The sequence below is a fragment of the Patella vulgata genome, chromosome 2, assembly GCF_932274485.2.
Source record: "Patella vulgata chromosome 2, xgPatVulg1.2, whole genome shotgun sequence".
In the NCBI taxonomy this organism is placed as follows: domain Eukaryota; kingdom Metazoa; phylum Mollusca; class Gastropoda; family Patellidae; genus Patella; species Patella vulgata.
The window spans coordinates 51,079,642-51,095,868 of record NC_065880.2 but is presented as its reverse complement, the minus strand read 5'-3'; the positions used below and the strand labels follow the sequence as shown (position 1 = coordinate 51,095,868).

General features: G+C 34.5%; 1 protein-coding gene across 8 annotated transcripts in view; it reads right to left on the bottom strand.

Moving 5' to 3' along the window:
• LOC126810868 (CUGBP Elav-like family member 2) overlaps nt 1-16,227 on the bottom strand; it is a 150,105-nt gene that overhangs the window by 44,476 nt on the left and 89,402 nt on the right. Inside the window, exon 1 of one of the 8 annotated variants that reach the window (XM_050536186.2) lies at nt 5,142-5,254. The exons of the other annotated variants lie outside the window; for them this stretch is intronic. The gene's annotated coding sequence lies outside the window, so the exon portion shown is untranslated. Of the gene's footprint in view, nt 1-5,141; nt 5,255-16,227 lie in introns of those variants that run through there. 8 annotated transcript variants of the gene reach the window in all.

Here is a 16,227-nt window from a genome sequence, read left to right as displayed (position 1 = left end):
AAATAACAGGCATACATTAATATTGACACTGGCAAGCAACAGATCTTGTCCTTTCTAATCTAATTCCAGATAGGTCAACTGCATGTGAAAAATATTTATCTTACAAAAACTAAAGTACTGTATGGAAGCTTATCCTAACATTTATACTTTATAATATTTTTACTATAGAATGAGAAACATGTACATGTACATGTTTCAACAACATGTTACCTGGAGTATCCAGAACATGATTAAAAGATACATGTGAATAACACAAGCTCTGATGAATTATTCTTTACAAGCTTAAAACTGTCACGTAGTATAATATTGCGGATGCCAAAAAAAAAGCCCATTTTTTCAGTAATATAACTGCATAATACTTTATTTCACTTCATCACCGACTACTACAAATCTTCAAATTTCCATATTCAGAATTCTAGACTTATCTACTTTGATTTTTTATACAGACATAATATTTACAGGAGTATAATCTAGGCCATGTGATAGCTATTGACCTATAATATAGACATTTTAATAATCAAACAATGAGCATTTCCTGTGATAAGCTACTGCTGTTAACATTAACTCTATTATTCACCTTGCTACAAAATAAATAACGAAGGCCTATACTTGACTAACTTACAGATGGCAAATTTCACATTGACAAATTCAGTAGTCAAGTGTTGTTTAAAGAATGGTGTGTAAGACTTAACAAGAGTACACAGTAGTATTACATATGAACATGGATCAAATTACAAAAGGTGAGGAATTGACTGTCCCATCCAAACAATACTTTGGTCATTTTGAGACTAACTTTGATAAAAACAATCAGTTGCCATACAAGATACGTCCATATTTTGAAAGAGATGGACAGTGAACAAGATTAAAAAAAAATGGACGTTTTGTACAATCAGGGGCCATATAATCCAAGATGTTACCTTCCGACATGCGTCAATATCGAAAAGAACTGAGATCTTCGGCATATAAACATATAAATCATAATCGGCTAAAAATTGTGACCTGTTGAGTTGTCCATAACCAAAATGTGAATAGACACACGGACAGACAGGGGCGACAGCATAATACATCCACATGAAAATGCAGGCGTGTAAAAATTTGACTATGATTGTATCTTCATTTTATCAAATTTGAACACTCAGTGGTTCTTTTACCTGCATCCTAATGTGTTCAAGAGTAGAATGTGGTTTTTGTACTCTCCAACTGACTAAGTAAAACTTTACTTGCTAGTCCGAGGGGAGCTAAGTAAGAACCAGTCAAATTAAACAGAGATTGTTCTAAAACAGAATTACTGACACCTGTACCTTAATTATTGAAAATTCCCATGTATCTACTAAGAGGAATAAAGCTTATAAAACAATTAGTTCTTCTTCATGGTACAAACATATTTCAAACATAACTTAACATCAGAAAAATTATGTAAGAAATATATCTAAGCTCTCAATATTTTTCAAATATTACACCCAGTAGTTCCATTCAGGGTTGATTGAAATTAAAACAATAGCTAGGTGTATCTGACATGTAAACATGTACTAACCTGAGACAAACAGTTGCATAAAAATCATCAAACTGTCAGCTTACCAACACTACAGCTAACTAATTAAAGTCTTATATAATGGAACTTAGTTCTCCATAGTATTCTTATGTCAGGTCTCTCAGCCAAACAAATGATATATTGTTTATTGATCAAGTAGGAAAATCTTCTTAACCTAAAACCTTATTAACACAAAGTCTCTGTCTCTGGAATCTACTACGGTAAAGACTTCTTAATAAGCCAGGTACAGAATAAATGAACTTGTTTTTAAGTGGATCTTGATCCCCTTCACTCATTCTTAATGTTCTATGGTTTTCTATTTTTCTCATGACTATCGTACAATGAATGTAAGTAATATGTATGGTACTTCAAATTAACATGATATAGCACCAGGATCAACTGAACATAATAATACTGGAACAATTTTTATTCATAATGTACCGGTAACATAGTATTTTTAATACATTAGATGAATTTATATAAGCTCCGGCTTGTTTTCAGATCCCACAATTACACAGTGTAGGGGTGATGATTTTCCGTGATCGCGGAAATCGCGGAATTGTCCACTCAAAACGGAATTTGAAATCTCACACGGAAAAGGACGGAAAAACCGATATTTGCTGATACTAAACACAAACTCAAAACAATTTTACAGTTATCCAAGTATTTCATCTTTTTATTCATAAAAATCGGAAATATTGAATGATATTGCGTGGTTTTGTTACTGTCTATTTTAGTATTTAGCTACTTTCATTTCATCATTTAGGAATCATAATTTTACTTGAAACGAAAACCCGTCTTTCATGTATCCATGTATACAATTACTCTGTAGTTGAACTTGAATTAAACATTGTAATGTATATATATGTCTTAAAAAAAACTTTTGTCACTTCATAAAAGTAAAAATCGTTTCATTTACTTCTTATTTTACTGCCGGGCTCGTGACTCGTGTTTATCCGCATTAACCACGTGACATCACAAATATGCTGTAGCCTTGTGAATCCAGTCCTTATTCTCGAAAAACGGTAGTAACTACGAAGATGTCTGGATAAATCGCAACTACAACTAGCAGCTGAGAAAAATGGCTTCGTCTGCCAAAAAGTTGAAACAAGCTCACAAGATGTAATTTTCTGTTATTTAATTCGGGAAACAGGTTTAAACAAGTCATTCACAATTCAACATTTGTTATTATTGGTTTAAAATGATCAGTTTTGTAATAAAAGGCATTTTAAGATGTTTTATTTATTTATTCATAAAATAACATTTTATCTCGAAAAAGGGAATATGGTCAGCTCTGAAACGGAAAATAACGGAATTCAAAATACTTAAAACGGATTTTGCTATTTTCTGAAACGGAAAATCATCACCCCTAACAGTGTACTTTTATAATATGTAAATATTTATTGAAGAAATAGTGTCCCTCCCACACACCCACCCCACACCGTCTGGCAAAAAAACACTTCTTAGTACTGTAGCGTGGTGCTATGATGTACAACAGTAGGCCTACATGTCTATGAAACAAAAAAGACTTTGGTCCAAGGTGGGGACCAATGCCCAAAACCATGTATGTCAACTTTTTATCACATTATCTAAACTCAGTTACACATACTGAAAGCAGAATCTTGTATGCCACATGTGTCAATATATTGCACAGAACTCATACCTCTGCATATGTGTTACTTTGTGTGTGGTCAGGGCACACTATGTTAAAGGACATTATTAAAGTTATTTTTGACACTATTCTAAAATTGTCTACACACAGTTTCATTAAAGAAAACACTTATGATTTCACTGTAAGGAACACCAATTCTCAATCTTTTAACAAAAGGCTAATGTGTAAATGCTGAACAGTAAATGATAAAATAATTATGTGGTTAACATCAAAATAACACAAAACATGCTCAATGAAACAGTTCAACTTTATGCACTCCAGTGTTTTGTATACATATTTATTGAACCATAAATAATAAACAAAACATTCTTTAACAAAGACACTTAATAATATACATGAGATGGCCTAATATACATACATGTGTGCTCATAAAAAAAACCCATTAGCTATAAAAATAAAATTTCTAATCACTTGATAAGGAATTAAACATACCTAACCTGTAATTATAAATTTTAAAAGATATTTTTAGTCATTATTCTTACCATACCGGTACATGATTTTCATTTTTTTTTTTAAATTTATAACAAATGAAGATTATTTCTAGTTCCAAGACAAAACACCTATTTAAGATTGTAAAGATACATTTCTCTGAAAGAAGTGGGTGTAACATCTACAATAATTTTTCTGGGCCTAGTGATTTTTTTCCTTGTTTTTATTTATTCCAGCATTCCCTGTAAATTCATGTAGATTTACAGACTGCATCCATACAAGAATGTATTGCATGATGAAGGTCTGTTTATGGTTATAATTAATTCATCAACATCAATTTAAATACACCATTTTACGAGTCATTGCAAATCAACTATTTTTTTGCAATTATTATAATTTTTTGTTATAAAGAAATATACTGGCTTAGAAATTGTATGTATTTTACTATTAGAAAGTCACATTTTATTTGTTTCTTGAAATAGTATTTCTTGACACATTCATGCAAGGATATTGTGTTGGGTTTTTTTTCATCATTTAAATTTACAATAATTTTGACCAATACAAAAACCTTATTTTATGCAGTAATAGGGCCTTGAGCTTAAACAAAAATTTTGAAGAGTTAGATTTAACTGTAAGGATAACTTTGCTATTCCTTAGTGGTTTTAATTAATGCCAATTCAAAAAGTAAACCATGATTTGATTTTGATATTAATTTTGTTTTCCATCAAAATCAAAGATAATAAAATATTTGTAATATAATACTATTTGTAGACCAGTTAAATGACCTACTACAGAGTTGACCTTATTATTCTGCATGCCCTACTAAAGTACTACACATCCCTACATCATCTGCCTGTTGATTTTCCAATCCATATGTAATTGATCAAAAGTTGTTTTTTTTATTTTTAAAGCCAAAATCATGTTCCAAGAAGTTATTTATCCACAGATTTAAAATATTCTCGAACATAATTAATTAAAACCAATTACACATAAAAAAAATATTCTTATGCCATAGCCAGGGATTCATTTTGACAGTTCACATCCATGCCCTTTCCACTGTGGCATTTTCATTTAATGAGCTGCATGTGCCACAGGCGCGATTCATCTCGTGCGGTTTGGCGGAGAAACTACAAAATCTCCAACACATTCTGTAAAAGTATAACTGTCTTTAGGTATCTGACAAATTAATGGCCCCAGATAACAAAGATCTGGGTCTGTACATCCATGGTTTCAGTGAACTTTACATTAAAGCAGTGCAACAAGTGATAAAAAAATGTACAGTTACATTCGATCTATGACTATGGCCATTCTATGGGCATAATAATGATCATCGACTGCATAGCCTTGCTGTTGAACTCAGCGAAGAATAGCCTTTATAATACGTTATACAATCCCGTTATGCCTAGCTTCTGAGATAAATAATAAAGCCCAATTCTGTGCATGTAAATAAATCAAAATTGGGGCATGTGAATAAGTGTTCTTTTGATGTTGTAATTCAGTTCAACTTACCTTTTTTCCACGTGAAAACACACACAGACAGGACAGCACAAACACACAACAATATGGCGGACGGCAATACCCACAATGCCTTGTGCTACGGTAATCACCGACAGAGCATGGCACGTGTGAAGCTACAAAAGGGAGATATGGTTCACAGAAAACTCGATGCCAATCAAACCGCAGTCGCTAAGGTGATATTTTTACCCTGCGTGATAATAACATATGTTATAATAAAAATAGTAATATATTATCCGCTTAGATTAACACTAGGCAGTCAGTAATACCACATCATAATTCGTCTACACTGTGGCGTAAAAAACATCGGCGCACCTGTTCGATCAGTTAGAAAATAAATTTACCTGCGACCAGAATTGTATTACTATACCAGTTCAATATTACGTTGTTTTAATTCACATATATTCCCGTTAAAAGACTATTTTAATTCTAACCCAGTGAAAAGAGTATTTTAATAGGAATATAATAATATGTTAATAATTAAAACAACGTAATATTGAACTGGTATAGGCCTATTACTTTGAACCTTTAGTCATTATTGTCTAGTATTCTTTTGATGCACATAGGGCCTAATGAGTTTAAATAAATGTGTGGCACTGTTACGCAAATTTAGTTTTTTCTTTTGATCAGTAGGCTGATGTATAATAATTATCCCGAAGTCAAGGATTTAAACAACATTTTAAAATATAAAAGGCCCTGGCTTAAATGCTAGGCGCTAATAAAATGTAGGGGCCTAACCGGGGCATTTTTGAATGTTGAGCGATTATAAAAATCAAATCGGCCTACTATCGATTCTGACTTGGAGAATAGTTAGGATTAAAAAGATGTCCCCAAATTCTTCAGCACAAGTTATAGAAATGAAGGATAGGATTTATCTGTAATCTTTATGATTATGATTTTGCGTCTATGTTGAGTTGTGTAGTTTACCTGGATTATGTATCCCCGTCATTAATAATTTAAACAAACATTAACCATAACTGACGTCTGTAATTAAAAGCTCACAAATAGATTGGTTATTCTTTTTATTATATACTTATGGGACTCTCGAATAGGTTCAACGGGGCCTGTACAGCTATGTTCTTCACTGCTGACTGCTGTAGTAAACATTAATATTTACACAGCTTATTAAAGCAAGCCCACTCTGTTTTACATGTAGCCTAGTTTTGATCATTATCTGGTGGTATTCTTACATTGTTTGGGAGAAAAATGGAAAGTTGGGATGTCTCAGACATACCTTGTTAAAATGATTTGATCAATATAGAGAATCGCACAAATTTACTTCCCCACACACACACAAGTATGGAATCCGCGTAGTCTAATCTTTATGACATATCAAATTATGACTTTCGCAGTGCAGTTCTGTGAACCCCAAAATTGTATCACGTACTTCATAGTCTATTATTATACGTCTCTGCAAAGCTAGAAATGGAATAATGTTTCTTCATTTTGACAAATATGCTGTCTAATGTGTCGTCAGATAGGGCTATTTGTACATGTATAGGCCGATGATTATTACTGTGTGTTTTCTATGAAGTTATAATTAGGCTATAAGCGTAATGATTATAGTTCGTTCAGGCAGCGACCTTACCGCCAAGAGTCCACTTTAGACTTTCGTCTTTTAAGCCTTAATAGATGATTATTAGTACGGTGGCTAAAGTGAAGGGGGAAAAATCGCCACCCGAGCTGTGAATTTATGAGACCAAGTTTTTCCAGGTCAGTTTTTTGCGTAGATTCCGAATCTGTGTGGTGCTCAGGCGTCTGAGGGGGCGTTTTCGAGATGGGGGTGGGGGGCAATGTCTACAATTGGGGAAAAATGTGATTATGTTGAAATAAATGATGACCATGGTTAATAAAACATAATTTCTAGGACTGTGCATCTCTAAATAATAAATAAGTGTATATGATGCCCCTGGACAACTGTTTTGATTTGCGGGGAGGTGGAGTGGGGGCTGCAGATATGCGTGTGTGGAAGAGTGTAGGGGGGGGGGGTAAAATTACCGGGAAATCGGTTCACGTTGATATAAATGGTGATTTTCTTAGAGCTTCGTATAATATTACTTTCTAATGCCGATGCACCTCTCTAAATATGTGTATATAACATTCCCTTTGTGTGGAGTGGAGGGGGGGGGGGCAAAATGTATTTTTGTGGACAGAAACCACTTGCGTCCAAATTGATATGAAAAGTGTCTTCTCGTTAACTTTTTCGTTCAAGAGATCTGGAAAGGTAAATAAAAAAAACCCACAGTAAATCATAGACATGTTTAGTTATTACTATAGTTTATTCTGAGTCTTCATCAGAAGATTCAAAATCAAAGTTCATAATATGAACTATGTATTTTCGAATCATATTATAAAAGTAGATAGCACCTAATGGCCTATACTCAAAGTTGTTTTTTAAAATATAATGTGGAGGTTAAACACGAAATCGAAATAATTTATAGATAATTATTTTCAAGAAGTTTAAAATAATATTATCGGAAGAAAAACATCCTTAAAATGTCATCTAGCTATCAAATAAGTTTTTTGGGTCTATTTCAAATTATAGGTCAATTATCGTACAAGAAACTAAATATCTCTAATTTGAATTTATCAAAGCGAAAAGCAAGCAATTTTCAAGGCGTACATCCTTCACAGCTCCTCGAGTGGCAATCACCCTTAAAGAGCGGTTTATATGCATGTTTATTTCCCGTTATTTTTAAGTGATTACACCTGTAGATATGTGTGAGACTCATACGTTCTTTTCGTGGTTTAACACCAGGTCAACTGATATAGGTGTAAGGGTATAACCGAATGTCTATTAAAAACACGTGTCACTACACTATATTATATTGAATCTCGATCACTGAAATTATACGGCTGTAGACTGTTGGACGTAAGTATAAAAACAACGTTAAAACACCACACCCGGTTTCTACGCTTACCTGCGAGGTAGAATTTGGGTAGGTAGCGACACTGCAGTAGATACGTTACCGTTCTAGTGATATCGCAATCGCTACGTACAAAGTGTGAAATGATAGAGAACTAGACTATTGATACACCATTAATGAACACTATTTATAAGTACTATGTCGACCATTCATTTTATTGACCATTTGACTTAATCAGTCAATAGATTTCTAGTAGCAATTAATCAAAACCCAGTAACTTTATTGTTTAAAGCATACTTTGAACATCACTTGCTTGAACGGCGAACGAAATTAATGATCAAATCGTGTTCAAAAGTTCCCCTTTTCATTTGAACTACTCTTAGTGGGTATATTATTGTATCGTTTGCCTTTAGAGACCGCACTGCTATCTGTACACAGGGGTTTCGTCTGTTCAGAAATTCGAGAAGTAGAGTAAAGAGGACCACGAGAGCTACCAAAATAGTTCCTTAACATTTATTACTTAAGATTTATAGAGCAAAACACATGGCGATAACACTAATTAGTATTCCCTCCTTTTCTTCACTCTGGTTTTAGTGCAGACCGAGTTGTTTCTTTACTTCATCTTGTTTGAACATAACATACTCTATAGAAATGTAGGTAGGTGGTATGAAATACGGAGACACGGAGATCATAATCATCCACATGATGAAGGGAATCTTTTAACACTATAATATAGAGTTTCCATTTTCCCCATGAAAAATCTAATGTAGGAGAAGAAGCCAGAATGGACAGACGCCAATCTTATAAAAAAAGTGCCTATACATCTGTTACATGTATGTTTCACAACGTTGCCAATTACAACATAAAGTTAGACTGCTTTCATAAGTCTATAAATTATATATTAACTATACTATTAAGCCAGGGTTTCCTATCAGAGATCGACCAAAATCCATAGGCCTACATCAAATACGAATTCTTTGTAATATAGAATGACACGCAGAGTATAAATAATATTGAGATTTCATGATCACTTAGTATTCTTCAACGCCATTTGATAACGCATAACTGTGGATACTTTGATGTATTTCTTATGATCAACATTGATAATTTTACCCGGCCGTTGATCTTAATTAATTTTACCCGGTATCACGCTTTGGTACCTTACTTCATTTTAGTAACAACATAAGTGACCGTAATCATAACAGTACCCCATAATTAGATGCCTATAATAATGATAAGTAAAGAAGAAAATATGTATATATTAAAAAAACCATTGCGGGCTTATACAAATTATAAATAGTTGGTCTTGTTTAAAAACACCCTAGAGAGTTACGTTGTAATGATGCCCAAGAGGACCCCCCCCCCCCCAAATTAGTAAAATTCTACTCTTTGGAAATCAACGGATTCTTAATTTTCAAAAGTTTAAGCCAAATAAAAGATTAAAGCTGTGTGCATGATTATTGCAATTTTATATGCAGACATAATGCCTATATTGTTTATACCATGCAGTATCTGTAACTACCAAACACTGTATTCTTCTTCGGTGATTGATAAATCCTCCGTTTTCCTGTCGAGAAATTACATCTTAACATGGAGTGGCCTATATATTATAATATTTGCGTCAACGGAATATCTGTGCTTGTCGTAAGAACTCTAATCTGACCTATAAAAGGCTCAAGAATATGTCGGAATCGATAGAGATAAATGGAAGCAAGAGAAATTCTGCTGTCAACTGTAACACAGCGTCATGAACTATGTAGCATACAATGACAGATAATCGCCTATAGCAATGATATCTGCCTTCGTATCTCTTCCGATCGTCTTCTGAATTTGAGAACAATTTTATTTTATCATTTTCGTCTGAATTTTAAAACATTTTGTTTCTTCAACTTCTCAAATTCGAAAACAATTCTATTTCTTTAGCTGAATCTGAATCTGTGACCAGTTATATTTCTTCAATTTTGAAGGAATTTGAGAACAATTTTTGTTCATCATTTAACAATTTATCCTGCATTTGAGAATACGTGCACTTTATGTTCATCAACGATGTTGAATTAACATAAGTTTGGGGTTATCTCCCACTGATAAATCAGTAATAAAGACCCCTATAACGTTGTTTTTTTTCTCTCATTTGAGATGTGTTGAAGGGACAACATTTTTGCAAATAACGAGCAGGGCACAACAAACATAGCGTTAATAGCGATCTGCGGAGACTGACCCAAACTGTTCAGAAAAATTAGAGCAGCGTTCACACTTATATTAACCGAAGCAACGGATTAAAATTCGTGTGAGAAGGGGAAGCGGATTTGTACACCTGACGACCCTGCAAGAAGTCATATGATATTGTGTTGGTGATGTCTCGTTAGAAACAGCGCACTGTTGAACGACGGTTAAAAAATCGTTGCATTTACACCGACTTATTATCCGAACCTTCGGATCAAGATCCTACCTTTTCCCGAATTACATTAGATGGAATGACATCCCAATGTGAACGACGCCTTGCACCTATTGAAAATGTTGTGCGAATTAATTTCATACGGAAATAATTTTACTATTAGGTGCAGCCGGGCCATGTGCCGTGGCGAATTGACCTATGCTATATACCAATATTTAATAAATGACGTTATCAATAATTTAAGAAACTGTTCAAAATAAACATGATTTGAAGAAACCTGACAAAGTTCAAGCTCTTTCTTTTTCTGACTGCTTCTTTCGATTTCAAATTGGACTTTGTAGTTCATTTACAAATGAGTTTTCTGTAAATTTAATTAAACAAGGATGCCATTTGCCGGCAAACTACAAAAAAGAGAGACACAAATTATGTTATGTACGTCATCAATTACTGTGTGCTCTAGTCAACTGGAATATTGAATTAAAATAGATTCTTTTCAGTGATATACGCCTCGAGATAAGTAAAAAAAAAATGAAGTGTACAGAGGTGTAATGAAGGTTATAAATTTTCCAAAATGAATGGCGTCGGCATATAGTGACGATAGAATTACTGTCACTGTCAGTATGATTAACATTTACACGCCGTAAGTGTAAAACCGATGTTGATGACTAGGGCTCCGAAAAAAAAAATCAACAATGACATCTTTAAGGTGACCGTGGTTTATTTAAGGCAACCAGGCGTCACTATGTTATTACATTAATGTGACAGAAACTGAATACAACCGTTTTGTAACTTTAAATAGCGACAATTTCGAGACGTTTAGCCCACGCAACATGAAAGCTTTTCATACGTCGAAAAAAAGAGGAAAATATATTTTTTAAAAGTGGTAACAGAAGTCCTAAACTTTTGCATTTGTATTTTTTTACTTGGAAATAAGATAACATAATATAGATTGCAATTATTTATTTTTTATATTTTAATTGGTTTATTGAATTTATTTCAAAGGTTGTCCATAGTTCACGTAACTTCCTTAATGGAATCTACAATAATTTCCACTTTAATTTAGATTTTGACAAAGTTGAAGATAGACAGTATGCCAGAAAAGGAAATTAACAGCTTAAGTGTGTCATTTTATTTCCTCAGGCTTGTAACCTATTATGCAGACGTCCTTTTGTTTATTTCCCTTACGAAGCCTCAAAAAGCAAATGGAGTAGAAGGAAAGAGGAAAGTTTGTGTTTCGTGTATCTATGAAATATCTTTACACATATAAAGAAGCACTCGAACTTACGAGGAAATAAATGTAATTAATATCATATTTACAATAACCCTAGACTCATTTTATTATCGAAAACCTGAGAACTGACGTAACTTAATCAAATCATTGTTCATCAGCGTCCACCAAGCATCAATATTTTAGTAATGGATGGCCAGATCTGTCTCAAATTGTGTATGCATTATGCAATGCAATGTTACCCCCGCGATATAGTCAAATCACGGCAAAGGTCTCCGAAGTTATAACGCCTTTGTGAGATTGTACTGTTTGGATGGAATGGGTTTTAATTTCTCGTCAACATAATACTTCGGTCATTTTGAGACTAGCACATTATTTTTACAATATTATGTTATTTCTATGGTTGCTAGTTAGTAGAATTAGTTCCCAACCCAAACGACTAGGCAAACCTTCTTTGTCAGTCATCCAGGTGTACATAGTTTGGGTGAATAATCAACTTAGTTTGCTTACTAATATATGTGCATCTTTTTATACGAGAGATTTAACCGCACTACCGCGAAGTAATCCATTGTTGAAGAGAGAGAGAGAGAGAGAGAGAGAGAGGGAGAGAGCAATGGGGTTTAACGTCCACCTGGGACAAACTAGGTCATTTCGAGATTTAAATAATTCGATTAGCAGTGGGAGGACCCGGCGAAAACACACGAGGAGAGGCAGGCGAACTCTATTCCGTGTCACGTACACGCTTGGGATCGAAACCACGCTACTTGGCTCAATGACAGCATCCACACCCACAAGTCAAAGTTGGAGTTTCCACGCTATTAAACGCATTATTATCATTACAAGATGTGATATTCACCAGAAGCTGTTCCAATATATCAATTAATAACCCGCTACGTTAATAAATGATAAAGGGAAGTTCATTACCCATGTTATCAATTTCTTGATGGGTTACGCTTAAATAGATTGTATATTGAGGAAGCCGAGACGACAAAACAGAAAACGTCTTTCAAATGATTTCTGTATGTATCTATCGTTAATCGGTTTTGGCAGATAATAGCACTGTTAACCTTAATGTTCAATATCTGGTTGACCTTGAACTTTGTATGACAACAAATAACACCCACTTGTTCAAAAAGTAATTATTGATCGACCTCTGGGGCGTCAGGTGTTTCTGACGTAACACTTGTCTTTATTACATTTAGACATTGCAATGATAATTACAATAGAGTTGGGATACCAGTATTCCAAATAAGAGAACCATCGGAACAGCTTTTCAGAGATTCTTATGGAATTTAACATCCAATAAGGTCTAATTGATAATAGAACAAATGAAATGAAATGACTAATGGAGGATGTAGGCGGACATCCGTCACATTTCATCATTACATCGATTTTAATGTTCAAAGAAGATTGACATTGAACAAATATATTGGTGCCCATTCTTTCTAACCTATAAAACAATTTGGAGAGACAAGTTTGGTACATTATGTTTCTTTTTAAATGAAATACATTTATTGACGAAGTCCTAGTATTAGGCCAGATACAGCCACGATCAGTATGGTAAATATGGTAGGTACCCTTTTCACAACACCCTGCTTTCAGGTTCGATATGTCCTAACCTGGCTTTCATATGCCCAACAGTTAAGTATGTATATCCGTGTAGCTGATGCTGACTGGGGGTTAATGCCCTCTTCCATCCAGGGTCCTATGACAGACAAAAATCGGTGGACCAACTGTGGTTATTTTACCGATCAACCAACATCCCCCGTACCGTTACCAATTATTGACTCCCGAGCTGTATTCTATATTATGAAGTCTAAAGCCGGGTTATACTTCTGATGCTTTCAAACCGACGTCAATGTTCAGCGACAACGCTGACCTTCCCAAGTATTTCAGTATTTCCAGCCAATCAGAAACGTTGTCGTGGGGCCAATCAGTACACTAATCCGGATTACTGGTCCTTACTTTATAGCCTTGAGCAAGAACGGGACAAAAACCGGACCCATGGATTCCCAAATTGCCCGACATGTCTCAGAGACAATCTTGCAGACGGTTGATGGACTAACACGGTACGAAAACGATATAGATATTTGTGAATGTACAGAATCAAGGTACCGTATCGTCATCATGAGCCGTTCCTTCGGGCCGATGGGAATACTATGCGTTAGGACATGTTCTAATCGAGGAGGCCCTACACAAGTTCTAAAACTTCCTGCAGAAGGGTTAGTGACGTATACTTGCCGAAGTATTCGCTATCTGACAGAACAAGCTCACGAACAGGGTGATAGAAATCACCCTGACGTCTACGTCTTGCAAATATGGGCCTCGTGTACGACCTGGTAGGCTTGATCTGTTAAACTTGGTCATTAATTAGCACCAATGTCTAAGACTGTAGAAGGTAAAGGGCATATTCGTCGCTAATATCCACCCGGTTTCTAGGTCAAATACACGCTGGCGTCGTTTTGTGTTCATACTTTTTGGTTGATGCCAACGTACGTCTTTGACCGCCGCAAACGGCAGATTCGACGTTGCGTTCTCCGGCGTTTTGCGGCGGCTGGTAGCGTAAAAAGGCTAAACACGGCTTAATGCGTCTTATATCGACATTTCAAAACATTTGTCCAAGAATTTATTCATATTCATTACTTAAATTCTTCGTAATTTTGACCAATTTCAGCAATTCTGTTATGCACAAATTGTTTGTAAATAAACATTGAAAATTTAATTTTGCAAGTAAATATGCCATGCCATAACATGCTATTTTCTGAATTAACCCTGATTTAAACACGAAAGAGAAAGCGTAATTTTGACAGTATTGGCTTTGTAAACTGGAACTGTACTACTACTAAAGTATAGTCTTCAATAAGCTGTAATTGGGGAAAAAACTGTTCGTAAACGCCTGAGATCAAATAGCCAATCACTAATCAGAACTACATAAAATGATCGACCATTGGATATTATAGAAAGATTTATTATTATCCGATCTCTATGTTTGTTTGGTTTGTCCGCGGGTAGGAAAGATCACAGAGATACTATAAAGACGAGATTCTAAAAAGAGATCGTACCCCACTGAGTGAACGTGACAGATCATAGCTGGAGACCAATAGAAATCATGTCGATAGTTTGTTTTAACGATATGCATAATGCTTGTATACTTTGACAAGACATACAAAATAAATTTCACACTCCCTTTCCACGTGCTAATGTGGCTTTGAACATAATTTTAATATTTCATCAGGACTTCAATTATCATATTATCATCATCGGCCATTAAAGACCCAATACCACTCTTGTTGTGGCTGAATAATATGTCCCAATCTTTATTCTGGTCAACAAATTGTACTATTTTACAATATTCCAATTAATTGATGATACAAATTTCATCGTAACACACCTAATTTAAAAAATTGGAAAAATTCAAATAAATGATTTTAAAAGCCTGACGTAAAGCTTTTCAAATGTGACTTGGATTTAAAAATATTTTTGAACCCTTTGGACAAGTAAAATAGGATTTAATGGATAATTTACACAACAGGTAGGACACTAACACATCTAATACTTAGAATAAGGCTATTTTTATTTTCTGGAGCTGTCAAGCCAGCAAGAGTGTTATTGTCCCTTTAAAAATACAATAACACCAGTTTTGCTTGACCAACAGAAAGCCTTTTTCATTCATTCATTCATTCACTACCAATAAAAAGGTACATTTAGTATTTGAATATTTAATTATAGTATCATACACGTCAGTCGGTCCAATGGTATACTACATTGTAAATTCAAATATATGCCCTTGTATTAAGCGGAAGTTAAGCCCCACAAACCAAACAACCAACCAAAATAAACATGTACAAACATGTCCGAAAACCTTTAAATAATAATAAAAAAAAAAAACACCAATGCCCAATAACTAAAAACTAAGACACGATTAATAGAAAAAAACATCCAACATAATAACGATATCACGAAACTAAAAAGCTGCAATTTTAACAATTGAAACCATCATGATCACGTTACTGAAACGGGATGACGTATATTACTCAGATAACTAGCAGCACGATTTCTTCGTAAGAACTTTTGTGGCTATAAGAAGACATTTAATAATCTGGTCGACCATTGGCTGAAAAGATGCTGTTTTTTTATCAGTGAATATCCCATAACTTTACTTAAAGAGACCATCCCGATTGTAATAGAGTCTTAGAAATAGAAGTCGGTGTACGTATGAAATTCAAGCGCCAAAATATAGAGGAATGAGAGGAATGGTGTATTTACCTTGTCTCAAAATTTCAGCTAAAAATATTGAGTCGTTTGGACGTGAACGTCAAAACCGCTTAATCCGGACACGTAACCCTTTTAAGATTTCGGGTCTATTGCCGTTCGTTTAGAGGACTATACAGTGCATGACCCACGTGCTATACTTCATAACGAAAGGTAAATTTCACCTACACGTTATTTTTATAAAATAAAAATCTGGTTTTATCCAGACACCGTATAATACAGTTTGGGACACCGGTCTCCATTTCCAAATGAAGACTGGTGGGTTTAAGTTGTTTGTAAACGTATCACGTATATTGAGTTAGTTGCTTGGTCCTAAGG